This window comes from Haemaphysalis longicornis, unplaced genomic scaffold (genome assembly GCF_048455015.1).
Source record: "Haemaphysalis longicornis isolate Haplotype H1 unplaced genomic scaffold, Haemaphysalis longicornis Haplotype H1 scaffold_12, whole genome shotgun sequence".
NCBI classification, from domain to species: domain Eukaryota; kingdom Metazoa; phylum Arthropoda; class Arachnida; order Ixodida; family Ixodidae; genus Haemaphysalis; species Haemaphysalis longicornis.
Genome location: NW_027526225.1, coordinates 102,723,266 through 102,740,464, shown reverse-complemented (window position 1 = coordinate 102,740,464; position 17,199 = coordinate 102,723,266). Strand labels below are relative to the sequence as shown.

At 50.4% G+C, this 17,199-nt stretch overlaps 1 protein-coding gene and 1 pseudogene across 2 annotated transcripts in view; both read left to right on the top strand.

The window, feature by feature from the left end:
* LOC144163133 (uncharacterized) overlaps positions 1–17,199 on the top strand; it is a 176,433-nt gene that overhangs the window by 139,946 nt on the left and 19,288 nt on the right. The gene's annotated exons all lie outside the window — the stretch shown is intronic.
* LOC144163134 (CXXC motif containing zinc binding protein pseudogene) lies at positions 15,799–16,281 on the top strand (annotated as a pseudogene).

Genomic DNA, 17,199 nt, shown 5'->3' with positions numbered 1-17,199 from the left:
TTTTTGCGAGACTCCTCTAACGACCCGATCGACCGAAAAAACGAACACGCGCGAGGCGGCAGCGGTGGTGGCAGCAAACAGCAGAGCGGCCCGCTGGCTGCTGGGGGCAATCTTTGTCGCGGGGGATCGGGGTGGGCCCGCGCTGGGCGGCCCAGGCGCTCAGACCCCTGTGTCTCGTTCTCTCATTGCAGACGCTCACAGACGCAATGAGAGGCCGCTGCTCCGATGCGCCGCTCCCGCCCTGTGAGTCGAACGGACCGGGCCCTCTCATGCTACCACCACATCCCCTGAAACCCTCCCTGTGTCTGCGATTAACGCTCCCGGCGCGTCGCAAGTGCACGGGCCCCCCTGCTGTTGAACCCTGGGCCGGCAGCATGCGCGCGAGGCATGTTTTATTTCGCCCGGGCCTCCGTAGACGCCGTATGCGTGGACCGTGAACGTCGTCGCTTTAGGCGCGCAGTGCGGTCGCGATGGTCGTGCGATGTCGCCCGCTACGGTTTGCGAGGACAACGCAGAGGCCTTCGCGCCGCACGTGCGGGACCCTGCGACTGCTGCTCGCGCGATTCTGCCGCTGTCGTCGCGCGCGCCTGCCACCGGAGGCGCTACTGCAATCACGTGACTGACAATATTTCCTAACCTTTTCCTCCCCCCCCCCCCTCCCCTTCTTCCCCCATCGTCAATGCGGCCGCTAGTTGATATCCCCCTTCCTGGGACGACATGTAGCCGGCCGTTGCACGGGCCAATCGGAAATCGTTCCCGCGGCACGTTCGAGGCCTCCCATTGGTCCGTTCGTTTCTTGGGGCGGAGCGTGTTGCTGTTCCCCACGTCAGCAAGCGGCGGCAGCAGCACCAGGCCTGCTTTCAAGACGCTCGATAGTCCCTCGGCATCGGGCCCGGGGCCCCAGAACACCCGGTCCTTCTCACCCGATATCGGAACAACTCTACTCCGAACTACTCAACCCCTCTTCCGCGCGCCCCGCCGACGGGAGAGGAGGGAAAAAATCTTTCCCAGAACCCACACAACTGGGAGCTGCGAACGCACGCACGGGGTCCGCACAAACATGGACACACACACATACAAACGGACGCACGCAGAGTCTCTTACAAACTTTGGCGCGGGCTGCCGGGGCTCGGCGCGTGGTGCGATGGATTTTTCGATCGTGCCGAGAGGCTGCCGAGATCGATGATTTGCATTATTACGGGTCGATAGAAAATCGAACCGACTTAATTCTGTTTTTCCCCTCCGTCTCGCACGTCAGTCGGTCTCGTCGGCGTGAAACGACGGGGGCTACATTGATCACCGGCGACAGAACGAAACGTACAAAACCAGAAGGAGTCGACAAAGAAAGAACTGTGGAGGGGGAAGATATGAAAGAGAGGGTTTGGGCGTTGGGGGAGGACGGGTGAGGGGAAAAAATGTGCGACGAGGCTTGATTAAAAGCTACTGCGCCACTAGACAAAGGGAACGGTCGAAAAAAATCGCAAAAATACGCCGAAGTTGTGTGTGCGGCGCGCCTGTTAAGGAAGAGGGGGCCGGGAAAGGGCTTGACGAGAGCGCCAAACTCGCTATCGGGTTTCGGCCTGGGACCGTCGCTGTGTTTTCCGCATACAGGGCGGTAGCACTGTCCGCTAGAGCGCGCGCTACACCGCAGTCGGTGACGTACTCGAGAGGGTCCCGGCGATATCGCCGCCTCTCATTGGCCGAGCCCCTACAGCGGGGTTGGTCTGCCTCCTAGAAAGTCCAGCCCCGCACTGCGGGGCTAACGAATGTGTCCCATAGGCGACCACGTGTTCGTCCTAGGGCGTCACACAGTCAAGAAGGAGTGGAAGAGGGGGAGGCGGAGCGGTGGGGGGAGAACACAATAAAAGGAGAAAAGGCGACGAAGTAGGCCGGAAAGTGGGGTTCGAACCCCACCGGGCGACACTTTGTACCGTCCCGAGTTCGAATCGCCGGGAAACAGACAATGCCGAAACGAATGACCCGCATACGGCGTTCATGGCGATGCTGTGGCGTGGTTCGCGAGATGCGCTGACGCAAACTGCGACGGGGCGGCTGTCCTAATTTGAGCCTGCTTGGCAGATGCAAGAGTCACCGGAGTGCGACGCATTTGGGAGGACGAAGCATTTTGCGATATCTCGGCCGAACGTTGAGACCAACTTGAAAGAAAGCAAACACAGCGAGTAGATTCAGGCGAGGGAACGCAGGCTTCCTTCGCTTCCGCGTCTTAATTTTGCGAGAGCTTTGCCGTACAGAACACAGCGCTGCGCTTTCGTGGTACCTTACACTGAACGAAGCTTCTAAAACGGGGCAGGGAAACGCGAAAGTAATTTGTTTTATTCTGACTGTGTATGCTCTTGGGATGACATCAGGAATGCGTTGTAACCATGCATTCAATGCCAAAAAGCGTTTGCCGGATTGAACGAGACCACTGTCGTCTATTCACAATGCCGTGGAGCATGCAGGAAGCGAACCACTTGAAGTTTTTTGTTTCTCCGACGAAAATATTTGCAGGCCCTCACTTTGCGAAGAAGGCGACAGAGGGAGCTAAACACGTTCGCACGTTGCGCATGGTGTCCTTTCGAACAAACAGGTGGGAAACAGCAAAAAATTCGGGAAGCTTGCACTTACGCCCAAGGCTTGAATCGCGAATCCATGGGTGAGCATTGACGGACGCATAGTAAAGTTTCATTGTTTATTTCATAGAGCTAGTCGTCGTCGTATGCGTCGAAGAAGTCGTCGTCTTCGCGAGTGGTGGGTGCAAAGTCATTGCGTAGGCGCTGCCTCAAGAAGGGCTCTTTTACGATACTGAGCGCATGCTCACGACGGCACAAAGACTGGCTCTTATACGAGCGCACGCTATGATGTGGTTTACCGTTCGAGCAGTGTTGCGACGATTACGGCGTTGCTCTTTCTACGAATGCTTTCCGTTGTCCAGCGGGTATTGCGACAGGTGTACGATAGCGTTCCTGTGGGGTAGTTTTCTCCAACACCGAACTTACGGCCAGTAACAACAGCTCCGCTGTTTAAAGGGTAGTTTTTCTATTGAGGTCTACCGCGATTTAAAACTGGCGCGAAATTAAGGAGCGAAAGGCTACCCGCAAACTCTATACGAGAACAACTCGAGCGGAATACGGGAGGAGCGCAAGTTCCCGGTTTGCCGTTGACCTGTTTAATCGTGATCCTCCAACATGCCCAGTAATTTTTAGGGGCGAAGCTCCTCTTGCTCGGGCCCTGTCCCGTCCCTCGTTGCTGCCAAGCACGGCGGAATGATGATGATTGTGGCAGGATCCCCCTAGGGATTGGGCAACCAAAGATCGGCCGAAGAGGTCCAAACGTTCAACGCGTTCGTTGCTACCCAACAAGGAGGAGAGGAAGAAGAAGAGGTGGTCGTTCGTCGCCTGCGAGCTGAAGACACGTACCGGGGGTACGCGACACAAGACGCTCTGCAGGAGGCGACGGCCAACGTGGCTAAAATGTCACGCACCGAATTCACCAACTTATCCATGGAGATTCTCATCGTCCCAAACAAGCCCTACATAATCACCACAAACATAGACGTCGTCGACGGGCTTGTCAACGGAGCTGTGGAAAGTTTGACGTGTCGAGTCTTTACATGATGTGTGGGCGAATGTTTCACGGTTTTACCGATAAGCATTTGAGCTTCGCCCCTCTCATCATCATTCACTTCGTGGAGATGGCGGGATTTTTTAACTCGACATCGGTGCGCCGATGGTTGTGACGTCCGCTAATAGGTTACGGGGTTGACTGAGAATACTTAGTGGCTCTGCGCGATTGACAACATTTATTTACGCGATCGCGAAGGCACAAAGGTGCTACAATAATTGTACTGGACATATTTGGTTGTAGCCACGCATGAATTACGTCTTAATATATGGTCTGTGTGCTGTGGTCTGTGTGCTGGTCTGCATACTGGTCTGGTCTAGTCTGCGTACTCTACTCGGTTACGGGGCAAAAACTTGGAGCCTCACTAAAAGGATTCGACTTAAATTGGGGGCGACTCAGCGAGCAATGGAACGGAAGGTGATAAGTGTAATATTAAGGCACAGAAGGAGAGCGGAGTGGGTCAGGGAACAAATGCGTGTTAAGTGCATATTAGTAGAAATTAAAAAGATGAAGTGGGCGTGGGCACGGCATGTAATGCGAAGGCAAGATGACCGTTGGTCATTAAGGGTAACAGAGTAGATCCCTAGAGAAGGCGAGCGTTGCAGGGGGCGGCAGAACGTTCGATGGGCACATGAGATCAAGATGTTCGCGGGGATGAATTGGTCGCAGTTAGCACAGGACCTCGATAATTGGAGATTAATGGTAGAGGCATTTGCCCTACAGTGGGTGTAGATAGGCTGATGAGGATGAGGATGGTGATAATATGTGGTCTGTGTACTGTGGTCGCAACCATCGACTACGAATAAGCGCTCTGCCGCCGCGTAGCCGTATTCTACATTTAAGCATGAGTGTGTGCGTATAAGCTGCAGCTTGCTGCTTACCACCGATGAGCGCACACGAATCTTTCCGAATAAATAAAAGTGGATGCAAAGGAATATAAATGGTCTTGCTGTTGAGCAGAGGCTACTTTGTAAATATCTAAGTCGCTATTAGGCAAACGGGGGCTAGTTTGGAGCTTTTTGTTTCTTTCTTAGAGCTTAGAGCCTGATGCTTTTCTGTGACGTTCCGTTTTGCTGAATGCCATCTCTTGGACATGTGCCATGGGTTTTATCATACTGAACTTTTTAACAATGACGAATTTGAGTCTCAGTCGAAAGCGTGTTGTTCAAGTCGACCGATGGTCTCAACCAGACTTCCGGGACCTCAATTCCCATCACCCATAATCGAAATAAACTAAACTTCTTGCGCCGATGTTTCTGTTCCTATGAAGCACAACATGCCAGCTATACGAGAGATTATCCTTTGAACCAGAACGGTTTGTATATATAGCGCTTCGGTCTATTATCAGACGGCTACACTGACCGAGAAAAGAGATTCTAAGAGGTAAGGCCAAGGAAACCGCATGAATTTCAATAGAACGCCCGTAAAGCAGGTCGCATCTCCAGTTACTGAACACAAGATTATGTGGCACAAGGCATACGACGCGGAAGAAAGATCGAAGTTAGATTGACTGCAAGAGAAACAGCTAATACAGACGTCAAGAAAGGCGAGGGCAAGGTGCTAGAAATAATGATTAGCTGAACGACGCACTCGGAATAAGAATGGAAGAGGCGGGAACAGCGCAGGGAATAATGGGGATTCTCGGGTCAGGCCAGTATACCACAGCGCATAACGTAATTAATGACAACGATGATGACGATGACTCAGCAGTGATGAAGACGGTGAGGTTGGTAGGGGCGGTGGTGCTAGGTGCTAATATGAATATAACAAGGCAGCAGGGTTGCCCAGATATTGTATTTTATCGCTTGCTACTGCAAGTTGTAAATCACAAGACGTAGGCCACCCTGTTGCATGAAGAATATACGGGAAATTTCGCGCGTTAAAAATACAGTCGTAAGGGAAGGAAAATAACGAGGTTTTATGGTATTTCCTATAACAAGGAGTCCCTCCTGCCCGTTCCAGTTACGCGCACAAAAAAGCAGGCACGGTTAAGGGCAAAAATATGAGTCAAGCAAGGAACGGTACAGTATTTTTCGAGGCCACAGATATCATGCTTTGCGGAGCTTAAGTAGCGACTTCTCAAGAAGTCAGCTTGTTTAGAGCCAGAGGCAAAATATTATCGCAGTAGGTGTTAGGCATGCCCTTACAGATTTGTACCCGTCACGCAGCCCCGTGTCAACCCTCGAAGTCTTCTTGATAAGAGACGCCGCCGCTGACATCTGTGCCTCCAAAAGAGCTTTTCAGACTAACAGCCTCGCGATACGATCACTTTTCTGAGCTTACCTTTTATGCCACCGCCGGAGCAGGCGCTTACGAAAGGCATTATGAGATTCCCTATGGCTGGCGACACCTGTATAAAGTTCACTTTTTTTGTTCTCTGGAAAGCCGTTTGGGAACTATACTCGGCGGCTGGTGCAATATGGTTGTGAATACAAAAAACCTTAAACATGATTAGGACGTGGATAAACTATCCGCGCAATTTACTCGTGTTGACTCTGAGCTCTGAGCAGCGCGCTTGTTCTCAATCCAAGTGTGAGCGCATACCAGATCCGCTTTTTTTTATGCGGCAGCAGCAGCAGCAGCAGCAACACAGGCGGAATCTCGTCGTCCGCAGTGGCTTTAGTCCTGGGGCGGTATTCTTGTGTTTTGTCCCTTTTGTGTCCCTTTCAAAAGTGTCCCTTTTGAGCGAGCCCTGATTGGCTAAAAGCGAACACCCGGATGTGACGCAATGCAAGCACGGCGGAGCTATTAGCCGTGGCTACTCGGAGCAGACGATTTGGAGCAGACGATTTTTCGTCGCCTTATTGTTGGTTCGCTCGCGGAACAATAAACACATAAAAGATACTCTGATACGGTTTCATTTCTTTAAAATGCGTTTGCAAGAACAGTTCCTGTATTTGAATCAAAGGCCCACTGCTTAACTAGAAGTACGTCACGATGAAAGGGACGCAAAAGGGACGTTTTCAAAAGGGACAGTTACGAGAATACCGCCCCTGCTCTAAAAACCTGCTCGCGTTCGCAGCCACACTCCGCGCCCGAGCTGCTCACAACACGGGTGCCACACGCCGTCCTCGGCATAACACGCGAAAGCGATGGCCTTTTGATGGGGCCGGGGGCAGCACGGCATCAGTGCAGCCACGGTTCACGAGGGTCGGGATGTCAGAGCTGATTGCCATCTCGTCTACCGAGAGACAAAAGAAAGTCACGGCGAAACGGCGCGACGACACCGCGGCAGCGAGCGAGCGACCGAGCGGGTGTCGCTATTTGCCTAAAAGCCTTTTAATGCAGCGCTCAGCCGCGCGTTTGCGAGCGGCGCCAAATTTGTTTCCATTTGGAATCCGCGCTCCAACCTCGCGCGCCTTACACTTCCTCATTTCGCGCGCGCTTTTCAAACCGCTCTTCGCCAAACGACTCATCGTACGCTCCCGCGACCGGCTTTCGAGCGCTGAAGGAAAACGACGTCAAACTAAGGCTCGCGTACGTTCCGAATCGTCGTTGACGTCGTGGCAAGAACTGACTAACGCCGCGTTTCTACTTAGTCACCTCAGGTCCGCGTACGACCGACGGACAGACGGTGTGACATTCGCGCTGCATGGCGTTGTAGGGTTCCTACGAAAACCTGCCGAGACAGACGGGTCGGAGGCGTCGTAATTAGATTCGGGATTCCGCTGCCTAGCGCCGTGGCCACACGCAGGGGACTGGCGTCGCCTCCGTCATCTGCAACGACTTGCGCCCTATGGCTTCGTTTCGGACCGCGCTGGTGCATGCAGTGTGCCAAATCGGATTATTAATTAGCGTTGGCGGCTGCTTGTGGGGATAGAGAAGAATACACTATCCATGGCAGACCGCACATCGGCCTTGTATGACGCCCGGCTTGCCGCTGCAAGCGTGGTTTGGGTGGGAGATATGCGGTGTGTGTGAGGTTTCGTTCGCGGAAAGTGAGGCGCGATGCTCCTGAAGATGCCTGAGGGCATCTAGGGGCAGTGGAAAGCTTCCCTCGTCTGAGGTGGTCTCTTAACTCCGTTCGCAGAGCCCCTGTGTCTTACGCGGGACGTACAGGTCGATCTGCGGTGCTTTGTTGGCCCTACGCGGCGTGGAAAAGAAGGGCGCAAGCCTCACTGTTTTGTAGCGCACTAGGCTAGAACCACTTGTGTGAGTTTGTGTTGTCATAAGGTTCAGGAATTGGAATTGTTTGTTTTGAATGCGACAATGCTTTAAAAAGCTGTCATTTCAGGAATGACGTACAAGGAAGCGCAATTAACCATTTGTGGTAAAGGAAGAGTAAGGCGATGTTCAGACTACCGACGTAAAAGCCGTATCGTGGCCTATGGACGTAAAAAAAAAAAAAAAACGGCGTGTTACGCAGTTCGGTTGGCTGAGACGTGAAATGACGCCATTCTTTAATGTTATTACGACAGTTGCGGCAACAGTCTGAACCCGGCTTAAGAGATCGCGGCCGTAACGCACGTTTTAAGTTTCGTTCCCCATTCTGTGTTTTCCTCGAGGCGTTTGTGAGTAAAAGTACCTCTTTTCTCTTTCGCTTAATTTACCCTGAGTGGCGCGAATCACCGCTGTCACTCCTTGTCACGAACTATTACCGATAGACAAACGGTGGCTTGACGACGCTAGCCCCGTCGCAAAACAACAGCAGAGAAATTTCAGCTGGCCATAAATTTACAAGGAAGTCAGCAAATAGCCATCAGTTGAATCAATGGTCGGAAGTTATGCGTGGTACGATGTGAGATAAACTATCGACTAAAACAGGTGGAGTAACGAAGAAACAAAAGTGGACGCGGAAAAATTTACTCCATCCACTCTAACTGTATACCACTTATAATAGGACGGCCTCCTCCAGCTCTTCCACCACCTCTGTACAGCCCGTCCCCTGAGCAGTAGGCGGCCCAGTGAGCTATATAGCGGCGACCTGGGTGACCAACTCGAGCCGATATCCCGACCGACACTGCCCGCACGTACCAAGGACCTCCTGCACTAAAAACACACTCCCCAAGGTCGCGGGTTCGTTTCCCGGCCGCGGCGGCCGCTTTTCTGATGGAGGCGAAAAGCAAAACCGCCCGTGTGGACGAGATTTCGGCGCACGTTAAAGATCCCCAGGTGGTCGAAATTTATCCGGAGCCTTCCACTACGGCGCGCCTCATCGCCTGCGTTGCGTCGGCGCGATATACCCTACAATAATTGAAAAAAAAAACACTCCCCCCTCCCAAGATAGGAATGACTCAATCGTGTCCGTTTCCCCTTAAATAAAACGTTTATACCACCCCCATCTCAGCTTTCAGCTTAATAAACATATCAAAACTTACTGAGCTGCTGTAGCTCAATTGCGCAAAAAGGAACGAAGGCTGAGGAGAGACGACACAAGACAGAGCGCACTTTGAATAAACTTTATTAAGAAGAAATCACAGATTTATACCGCCCACTCTCTCTCATTCACACTCATCTAAAAACAAGGAACAAACACCTCCTCCTTCTTTGCATTACCGCATTTTAGGGCACGTGCCACTGCGATCGCGGTTTCACGAAGTACAGCATGGATTACCAAATGGCCCAAACCTACAACCTACAAGTTACTGAGCTAGCAAAGAATCGAATGCTGGGGAATGGGTCAAACGAAAGTACGCCCACGCGTTCTAGCGCGCAGATTAAATTCTTTTGTCCCCCGGCAATGGATAAGACCTAGAGCGACACATCACCGGATGCACTGTCAGCAAAATCTGTAGCGCTCCAACCTACTCACTTTTTCGACCTTTCAAACAGTTTTTTTAAAGAACGTGTCAAAATGAAGAGTATAAACGCACGAGAATCTCCCAGCGTTACTGTTTCGATAAGCCCGCAGCTGCCCCCACCGAACGAAGGTCCGGAACTTCCTCCTTTTTAATTTATTGAATAAATCCTACTTGGTCTTCGTTTAGTCTTCTCCCTTAATTGATGTGCATAGGCGCCCCAGGAGTACCGGTGCTTCACGAGGGATCATTACTGTCTTCATTAATTTAACTCGGGAGCCGGCTCCGGCACCTCTGCCTTTTATACGCGAGAACCGGCGACAACGGCGCACGCGCGACGCGTAGGTGGCAGCAGCCCCCGGTTAATCACCGCTGGGCCGCGGGAAGCATTATATTTTGATTGGACGGAACATCTGAGAACGTCATAATTACGCCCCTGAAAAAAAAAAAAAAAAAAGAACGCGTCAAATGAACTAGAAGCTCACATTGTCGCCGTGTTCTGTTTATACGTTTACCTCAGCTTGCTAGTTCGGTTTGTTTCGTGGAAGAATTGCATTCCCGCGTATTCGTTGCGCGTTTTATTTTACGCGAGGACGTGCGAATAGCGTGAACGATGTCAACTGTCGCCGATGCGAGACTCGGCGCTTCTGCGAGGCCTTTAGTGAGGAAGGCGAAAGTACCTGGCGCCGTGAGATGAGGCCTCGCGCGGACCGCCGCCATCACCGCAAGCTGACCACTCCCTCCCCCTCCGTTCCCCTCCCGGTCAGCGGGGTAATACTGTGTTTCCACCCCCCGCCTTCCTGTCTCGCGGGCTCTTTTCTAACGTTCCCCTGGGGCGTTCGTGAGGAATCAGTAATTTCGTTAGAGCGCCCGGTCGGAGTCGCTCGTTAGGCGGCAAAGCGCGCAACGCCGCCCTCTTGCGGCCAATGTCAACCGACGGGGCGCCCCGACGTGACTTTCTGACCACAATTCGGCGTTCCCGTGTTTTTATCTTTGCGAGCGACATTTCCTTTTTGTTCAGTTCGAGTGACCGCTAGTTCAGTCGTTCTTTTTCACTTTGAATCCTTCAATGCATTTTCATTTTTTTTTTTGTAAGAGAAGCCGGGTTCTTTGTTTTTTACTGCGTACAGAGACTTTTGCTTTTTAAAAGTTTTGTTTGTTTTATTCTCCCTGAAGAACAACTGCCTACAGGTTACGCTACGAAATAGTACCGAGCTGTTTACGATTTCGTACGGCGCAGGAAACTAAATGATGAGTTTCGAATTTTCCTAAACCTTTACTTTTATTACGCCGATTCAAGCCGTCAAATAGTTCAGCCCTTTTTGGGCTTTCATTGACTACTTTCTCAGAACACTAAACTCCCGTTAAGATAAACTCGAAGGGACCATAAACATTTCTTCGTATTATGAAAAATTTGTCTTAGGCGGACGTTTTTTTTTTTTTTTTGCATTGTGGACGTTACAAGAGAGCAAAATGTGAAATACTGACAGCAGTGTTCAAGATACTGCTTGCCACTGCTATTCATTGCACTAGGCATCCATCCCTCAACAGGTCATCCAGATTTACGGTGACAGAACCTCCATCATCGTTTTGTGTGGAACCTGTAATGTTTAGATAGGTTCTCCTGACTGTATCCGGAATCTCTTTGCAGCTGCGTGCACGCATCGTAGTTGGCACCGATGCGAAGCAAACATTTTCGTGTTCATCTAATCAACCTTCCTCAACCTCAACTAACACATCGATGCTCTTCGGAAAAATAAACGCTCTAAAAAATATTGTTCGTCTTAACTATGAAATTCGTCATAACCGACTTCGTCTTAAAGAGAGTCCGCCGGATTTTCTCGGTGCCGCCTTTAAAGCGCGCTCGGCCGCGTTAAGAGACATGTGACGAAAACCCTACCCGGGCATCGAAGGGGAAACGGTTTATTTATGTGGGAGCAGCCGAAAGGAATTCTGGCATTAACTTATGAAATCGTACGGCAGAAGCCACATAAAACTGGACGCGGCAAAATCCCAAAACCATAGTTTTCTGGTCCACATGTTCATCTATGACAGAATTTCAGTGGTATAGCTTAAGGAGGGAAAAAAGAAAAAAAAGTGGCACTGAGGTTGTACTAGCCTGAATGGGTAGGTAATGGTTCGCATTTTTCTGAACGGTTACCTTTTGCTCCAAACTAGAAAAAGAAAGCATCGCTCACGATTTACCAGCAAAGTTGGCCCGCCGCATATTCCATGTTTGCGATATTTAGTATTACAATTGAAACAATATTTACTTGACGGCCTGCAAAATATCGCCTAGAGCTGCTGCGTTGGTCTCTTGTGAAATAATTTAGTGGCTAATATTTCAAGTGGCTAATATAGCATTGTCCCTGAAGGAGAAAGTGTATGACAGCTGCATCCTACCGGTACTCACCTACGGGGCAGAAATGCTATTCAAGAGATGAGCTAGCGGAGAAGACGACATTGGCTCTCGGATCCCGCCACAGCGGTACTGCGGCAAACTGATTTCGACTAAACGTGTTTGACTAAATACGCGCAAGGACCGATATTTGCCCCAAGGAAGGCGCGAAATTTAAAACGTGCTGAAATATTAGGTGCACGTAAGGAATGTAGTTGCATGGCCTGAGACTGCGCTATAGAGTAGTGTTAGTCGTTTTGGGAGGGAAATACATTTGTTGCAGAGTTTCGACATCACTACTAGCTCGGCGAGAAATAGAACAGAAGATGATATGTGTAAAATTAAGGGACAAGAAGAGAGTGGAGTGGGTAAGGGAACAAACGCGTGTTAAGGACATACTGGTAGAAATTAAGAAGAAAAAACAGGTGTGGTCAGGGCATGTAATGCGAAGGCAAGATAACCGTTGGTCATTAAGGGTAACAGAGTGGATCCCTAGGGAAGGCAAGCGTGGCAGGGGGTGGCAGAAAGTTAGATGGGCAGATGAGATCAAGAAGTTTGCGAGGATAAATTGGTCGCAGTTAGCACAGGACCGGGATAATTTGAGATCCATGGGAGAGGCCCTTGTCATGCAGTGGGGCGTAGACATGTTGATGATGATGATGATGATTATAATTTCAAAGGTCGAGGTTCGAACTTTCAGCTGTGCAGCTGTAAAACGTAGATGTCACTCTAACCATGAGAGTTCTGTGGAGGCGTTCCTCGATAAGGCTCACTTGCCAATATCGAAAAGTGAGATGCATTTCTGTTGATGCATGCTACGGCGCACCGAGAGAATCAAGTGCATGAACGCATCGTACAAAGCAGGTGCGTCCTGCGATGACCAGCCCTCAACAATATCACCACGACGACAAAGAAATGTTGGAAGAGAAGAGCATAACACAAGAAGAAACCGAGCGAAGACCTCCGGTAGGATCATGCGGGGATTTGCTGGTGGCCGTCTGGCACTAGAACGAATAGGAAGAGAAATACTGCATTCTGTGAACCAGCCGTCAAAGCTGAAGAGTGTTGTTTCTTATTTCCCTTCTTTTTTCACTCTTGTTGTTCGGAACCGTGTCCTGACAATGAATATCGCATTCAGCTTCGTATGTTACGGTGCGGATCTTGCTACCTGTATTCATTCTGTTCCTTTCGGGAGGTGGAAAGACACATAGGAGTTGGTGGTGGTGGTCGCGGGCTTTTGGGTTCGCCAGGGTGTGAAGACGCAGATTAGGTTTTCCCCCGCACGTGCAGCATTGAAGTACAAAAGGAAGCAGCGAAACAAATATTAAAAACAAGTCTCCCCGCGAGCTTCGCGACTCCTTCACCGGATTTGTGCATATGCGAATTTCCGTCTTTCTGCGCTCATACTCGCAGTGGGATTTGTTGTAGAAAATGCTCCGACGTTGCTTTTGCTTTTTTTATTCACCGGGTTCAAATCCGCGGTCGGTCCAGTGCTCTAGCTGTTCCGCGCCAGTAGCGTGAACAGCCAAACAGCCATACCCAAAAGGCGATATGATAGGCTTGTTCTTGGGTGTTTTATTTTTTTCTGCTTTTGTTGAAGAACTAACGTGCGCCCCTACAGAGTTTTGTTTATTCTTTTAACAATGTTGTTCAGATAACGTTCGCGTGCGTCCCCATTCTACTGACAAAAGGAGAACCAACTTAAAAGACGCTAATGGGACATAATCCACGCCACATGCTTTGAAGTTTACCACGTCCCCATAGAATGAACGCTTCAATAATTCAATTGCGGTTTCTACTTTTTTCCTGTCTTTTACGTTTGTGATTTTGGATAAACCAAGTTATCAGTCTCGTGACGCCCGCGGTCGTGTACACTGCAGCAAAAACCAAGTTCCTTGTTGAAGATTTGTCGCTGGGATCTAACATTGGCGTCTTTATGTTTACCAATTGTGTTTTTGCTGTGTTTTTTGCTTCGCGAACTGCATCGTTCTCTTGCCTGACTGACCTCCTCCATGTGGCTTAGTTGGAATGAAAAATTAAATACACCCACATATTGGTACACTTTCGGCCAGTTCATAGCAGTTCGGCGCATCGAGCTGTTTTTTCTTTGTTTTGTTTTTCGGTATTTTCCGCGCGTTCGGTAGTGCGTGCTGTTCCAATGCGCGAGCGCATGTAGATAATCATTCACTTGGTGAAGCCTCCCGTATTTTACAGCTTATAACTCGCTTTCCTTAAATTTGATGCGCGGCTCAGGGAGGGGGTGACACGGGAACGCGATGGGCCTGCGCTAGGCCGAGCGTCACGTTTCGAGGTTTAACTTCGTCGACTGGTGCCAGCAACTCGACATACAAAGAGCACGACGTTCCTGGGACGTCGTAAGACTCAATTTGAAGATCACTTGACGTTAAGCTTAAACTGAGACGCCAGGCCTAACGTCACGCTTCGAAGTACGTCGTCAAGCAGCCCTGTTTGGAAAGAGTACTCACTGCACTCAACCTGTCTCAATCTGCAGGTACCGTTTGGGGTCACCTCAAAATGTGACGTTAGGCCTAAGACCGGTGCACCGGCACATACCCGACAGCGGCTGCGTTTAAAGTAACAGAGTGATACATACCCCCAAAATGACACATACCCGCAGTGGGGTATGGGGCAAAGCTTGATAAAGCAGGAACGCAGTGTCTGGAAAGGCGTGCGACGGCGCTCTAGCTCAGCGCTGCAGGCACGGCTGGAGTGCCGTGCCGTCCGACGACATTCGAGCATTTAAGACTGGGCTAGCACCGCCCAGAGCGCCTGTCTGTGTGGTGTAGGAGTTCCGTCTTAACTTCGTGAGGCCAAGGACGGTGGTTCGAAACGGGCTCCTACCTCCTTTTTTTCACCTTTAAAATGAAACGTTTATGGCTTATGTTAGTTTTTGGTGTTTTAAATGATTGTTTTCTGTTCGTTGGGTCATTTTATGTTAGTTTAGATTAGGTTAATTTGCTTTACGTTAGGTAGAACGATGCAGTGCCAGATGCGGCATTTTGTTTACAAAACATCTGTGGACGTCGATATAGTGGAGTGCTTATGGTATCGTCGGACGGCACTCTACACACAGCCAAGCGGGAATGTATGCTGCTGCAATGAACCAAGCAATCAAATTCCTACAGCGCAAGCACTACGAGGATTGGCCACAAGAAATCGGTGGCCGTACTCTGCAAGCTGTGTCCGTACTCTGAAGCCTAGCATGATATACCCACTGAGTCGCACATACGTGCGGTGGGGCAATAGACAACGCTTTGGAAGCAGGAACGTACGCTGCTTTCGCCCCATATTCACATATGCCAATTTTATTCTAAATGTTCCGCCAGCTTCGTTTTTTTTTTTTTGCCTCGTTCACTTTCGAGCTACTCGACGTAGATTAGGTTCTCCTATTTGATAGATGATGATGATGATGACGACGACGATGATGATGGTGGTGATGGGGATGATGGTGGCGGTGGTGGTGGTGGTGGTGGTGGTGGTGACGGTGATGATGATGACGACGACGACGACGACCCATGGGGAATGGCACATGCCCAAACAGGGGATCGGCCAAACATCAGGAGGATGAAAAAAGGTCATTTATTTACAGGCTCTTGTAAATAAACTTATTAGAGAGGTTCAAAATACTTTTTGAAAGTAAAATCCAAGATAAAAAAGAATTCGGAAGTCCTCAAACCAATTACGTTAGTTGTCAGCGTAAAGAAATCCAATCAGATAGACCTCCTGGCTTTCTTCTTTGACCGTGATCATCATCATCATCTGACACACTCGCGAGCTGACACGGAATCCGAGAACAGGCAACGAGGCCCAGTCGTGTGGCGAAACAATCACGGCAGTTCCTGCACTGTGCGGCGTCGTGGTCACCTGCAAGCTAGCGTTGGAGCGCGAAGAGCGACGCGACCTGGTCTCGGCCCATGTGCGGACCAATGCCCCAACACTCGGCGATCTTCCAAGGCACACCACCTCGTCAGCGAAGACGGTTTAAGGGCAGGTTCGATTGATTCGAACAAACTCGCAATGGTCAAGATCGGCCTGCAGCTCCGCGCGAACCTGGAGAACATCGCATCCTTCGAACCGACAGTGGACTGCGTCTGGCATCTCAAACTGCAATGCACGAGCTGCGGGGAAGAAACAGCCAACTGGCAAGCCGTGGAGGCCTCCAACCGAGCGCCGTTGAAGAAAAGCCGCGGACGCGCCAACCTGGTAATCAAGTGCAAGTTGTGCAGCCGCGAGAACAGCGTGGATGTTCTGAATGACGAGCTGCGTCCCTACGAGGCAGACAAGGCTTCGGAATTCTTCACCGTCGCCGCTTTCGAATGCCGCGGCGTGACGCCCATTGCCTTCGACGCACGTTGCGGCTTCAGTGCCAAAGCTGAAGTGAGTGGCACCGTCTTCGACGAGTTGGCGTTCGAGGGAAAAGAGTGGGGCGACTACGACGAGGAAGGCAAGCAAGCCGTCGCAATCTACGACCTGGACCACCGGTTCGTCACGATGAAGTGACCGCGTCTTTGCCCAAGCGACGGACTGACACCTGTTTTGCTGGGATGACCTATCTAGTCCTCTTTCGGAAGCCGCACTAGAGGGCGAGGAAGACGCTTTTCCGATTTCAGGACTGAAAACTTAAACATCGCTAAGGTGTGTGCACATTTGTTTAGAAAGGCAATGACCGCCTATTGTTCAATAAACGTTTGTTTTGTGAAAACGTAAGCTGCAAGTTTGATGCAACTGTCCTTGCATTTTTTGGGTACACCCGGTCACTACAATAGATCAAAAAGGGAAACGTACGCTGGAGTGTGGGAAATAGTGCAGATCCGTCTCACAGGCTCGCGCACATTGACTTTTCATGTTGACATTAACGCACTTGGAGAAGAATCGTATTGCGGAAACCTGTGAGCAGCTACAGCACTAGTGCGCATGAGTGAACGAGTGGCAGTCAACTTATTTCTGTAATCACGTGGCGTATGCAGTGATTAGCTGATAAAGGAAGCCCTTTGGCACAGACAGCGTGGATAAGGAGGAGGGGTGCGTCCCTGCAGTCTAGGAGGTCCCCTTGCAGACTGACTTCGGGACCTCCTCCTGCACATAAAAACTCTATGTTGTTTCTTCTGTGAACAATAAAGCACCATCAGATCGATTGATAAGGAGAAATCAGCCTGGCAGAAAGCTTGGCTTGCAACTCCGTACCAACACGAAATGGGCGAAAATGACCGAAGGCGAAGAAAGCGCATAAAAACCCTAACAAATGCATATAAGCACACAGAAGCTGACAGACGCAGGAACGCACACACAGCCCACGCACAGTGGTAAAGTTAAGGCAAACGTTCACAGAGTTTTGTTCAGGCCGAAGTCACGGAGAAATGACACCGAGGCCCTTGTACTGCATGTCGCCACGGCAGTCGAACACCATGGACCTATGAC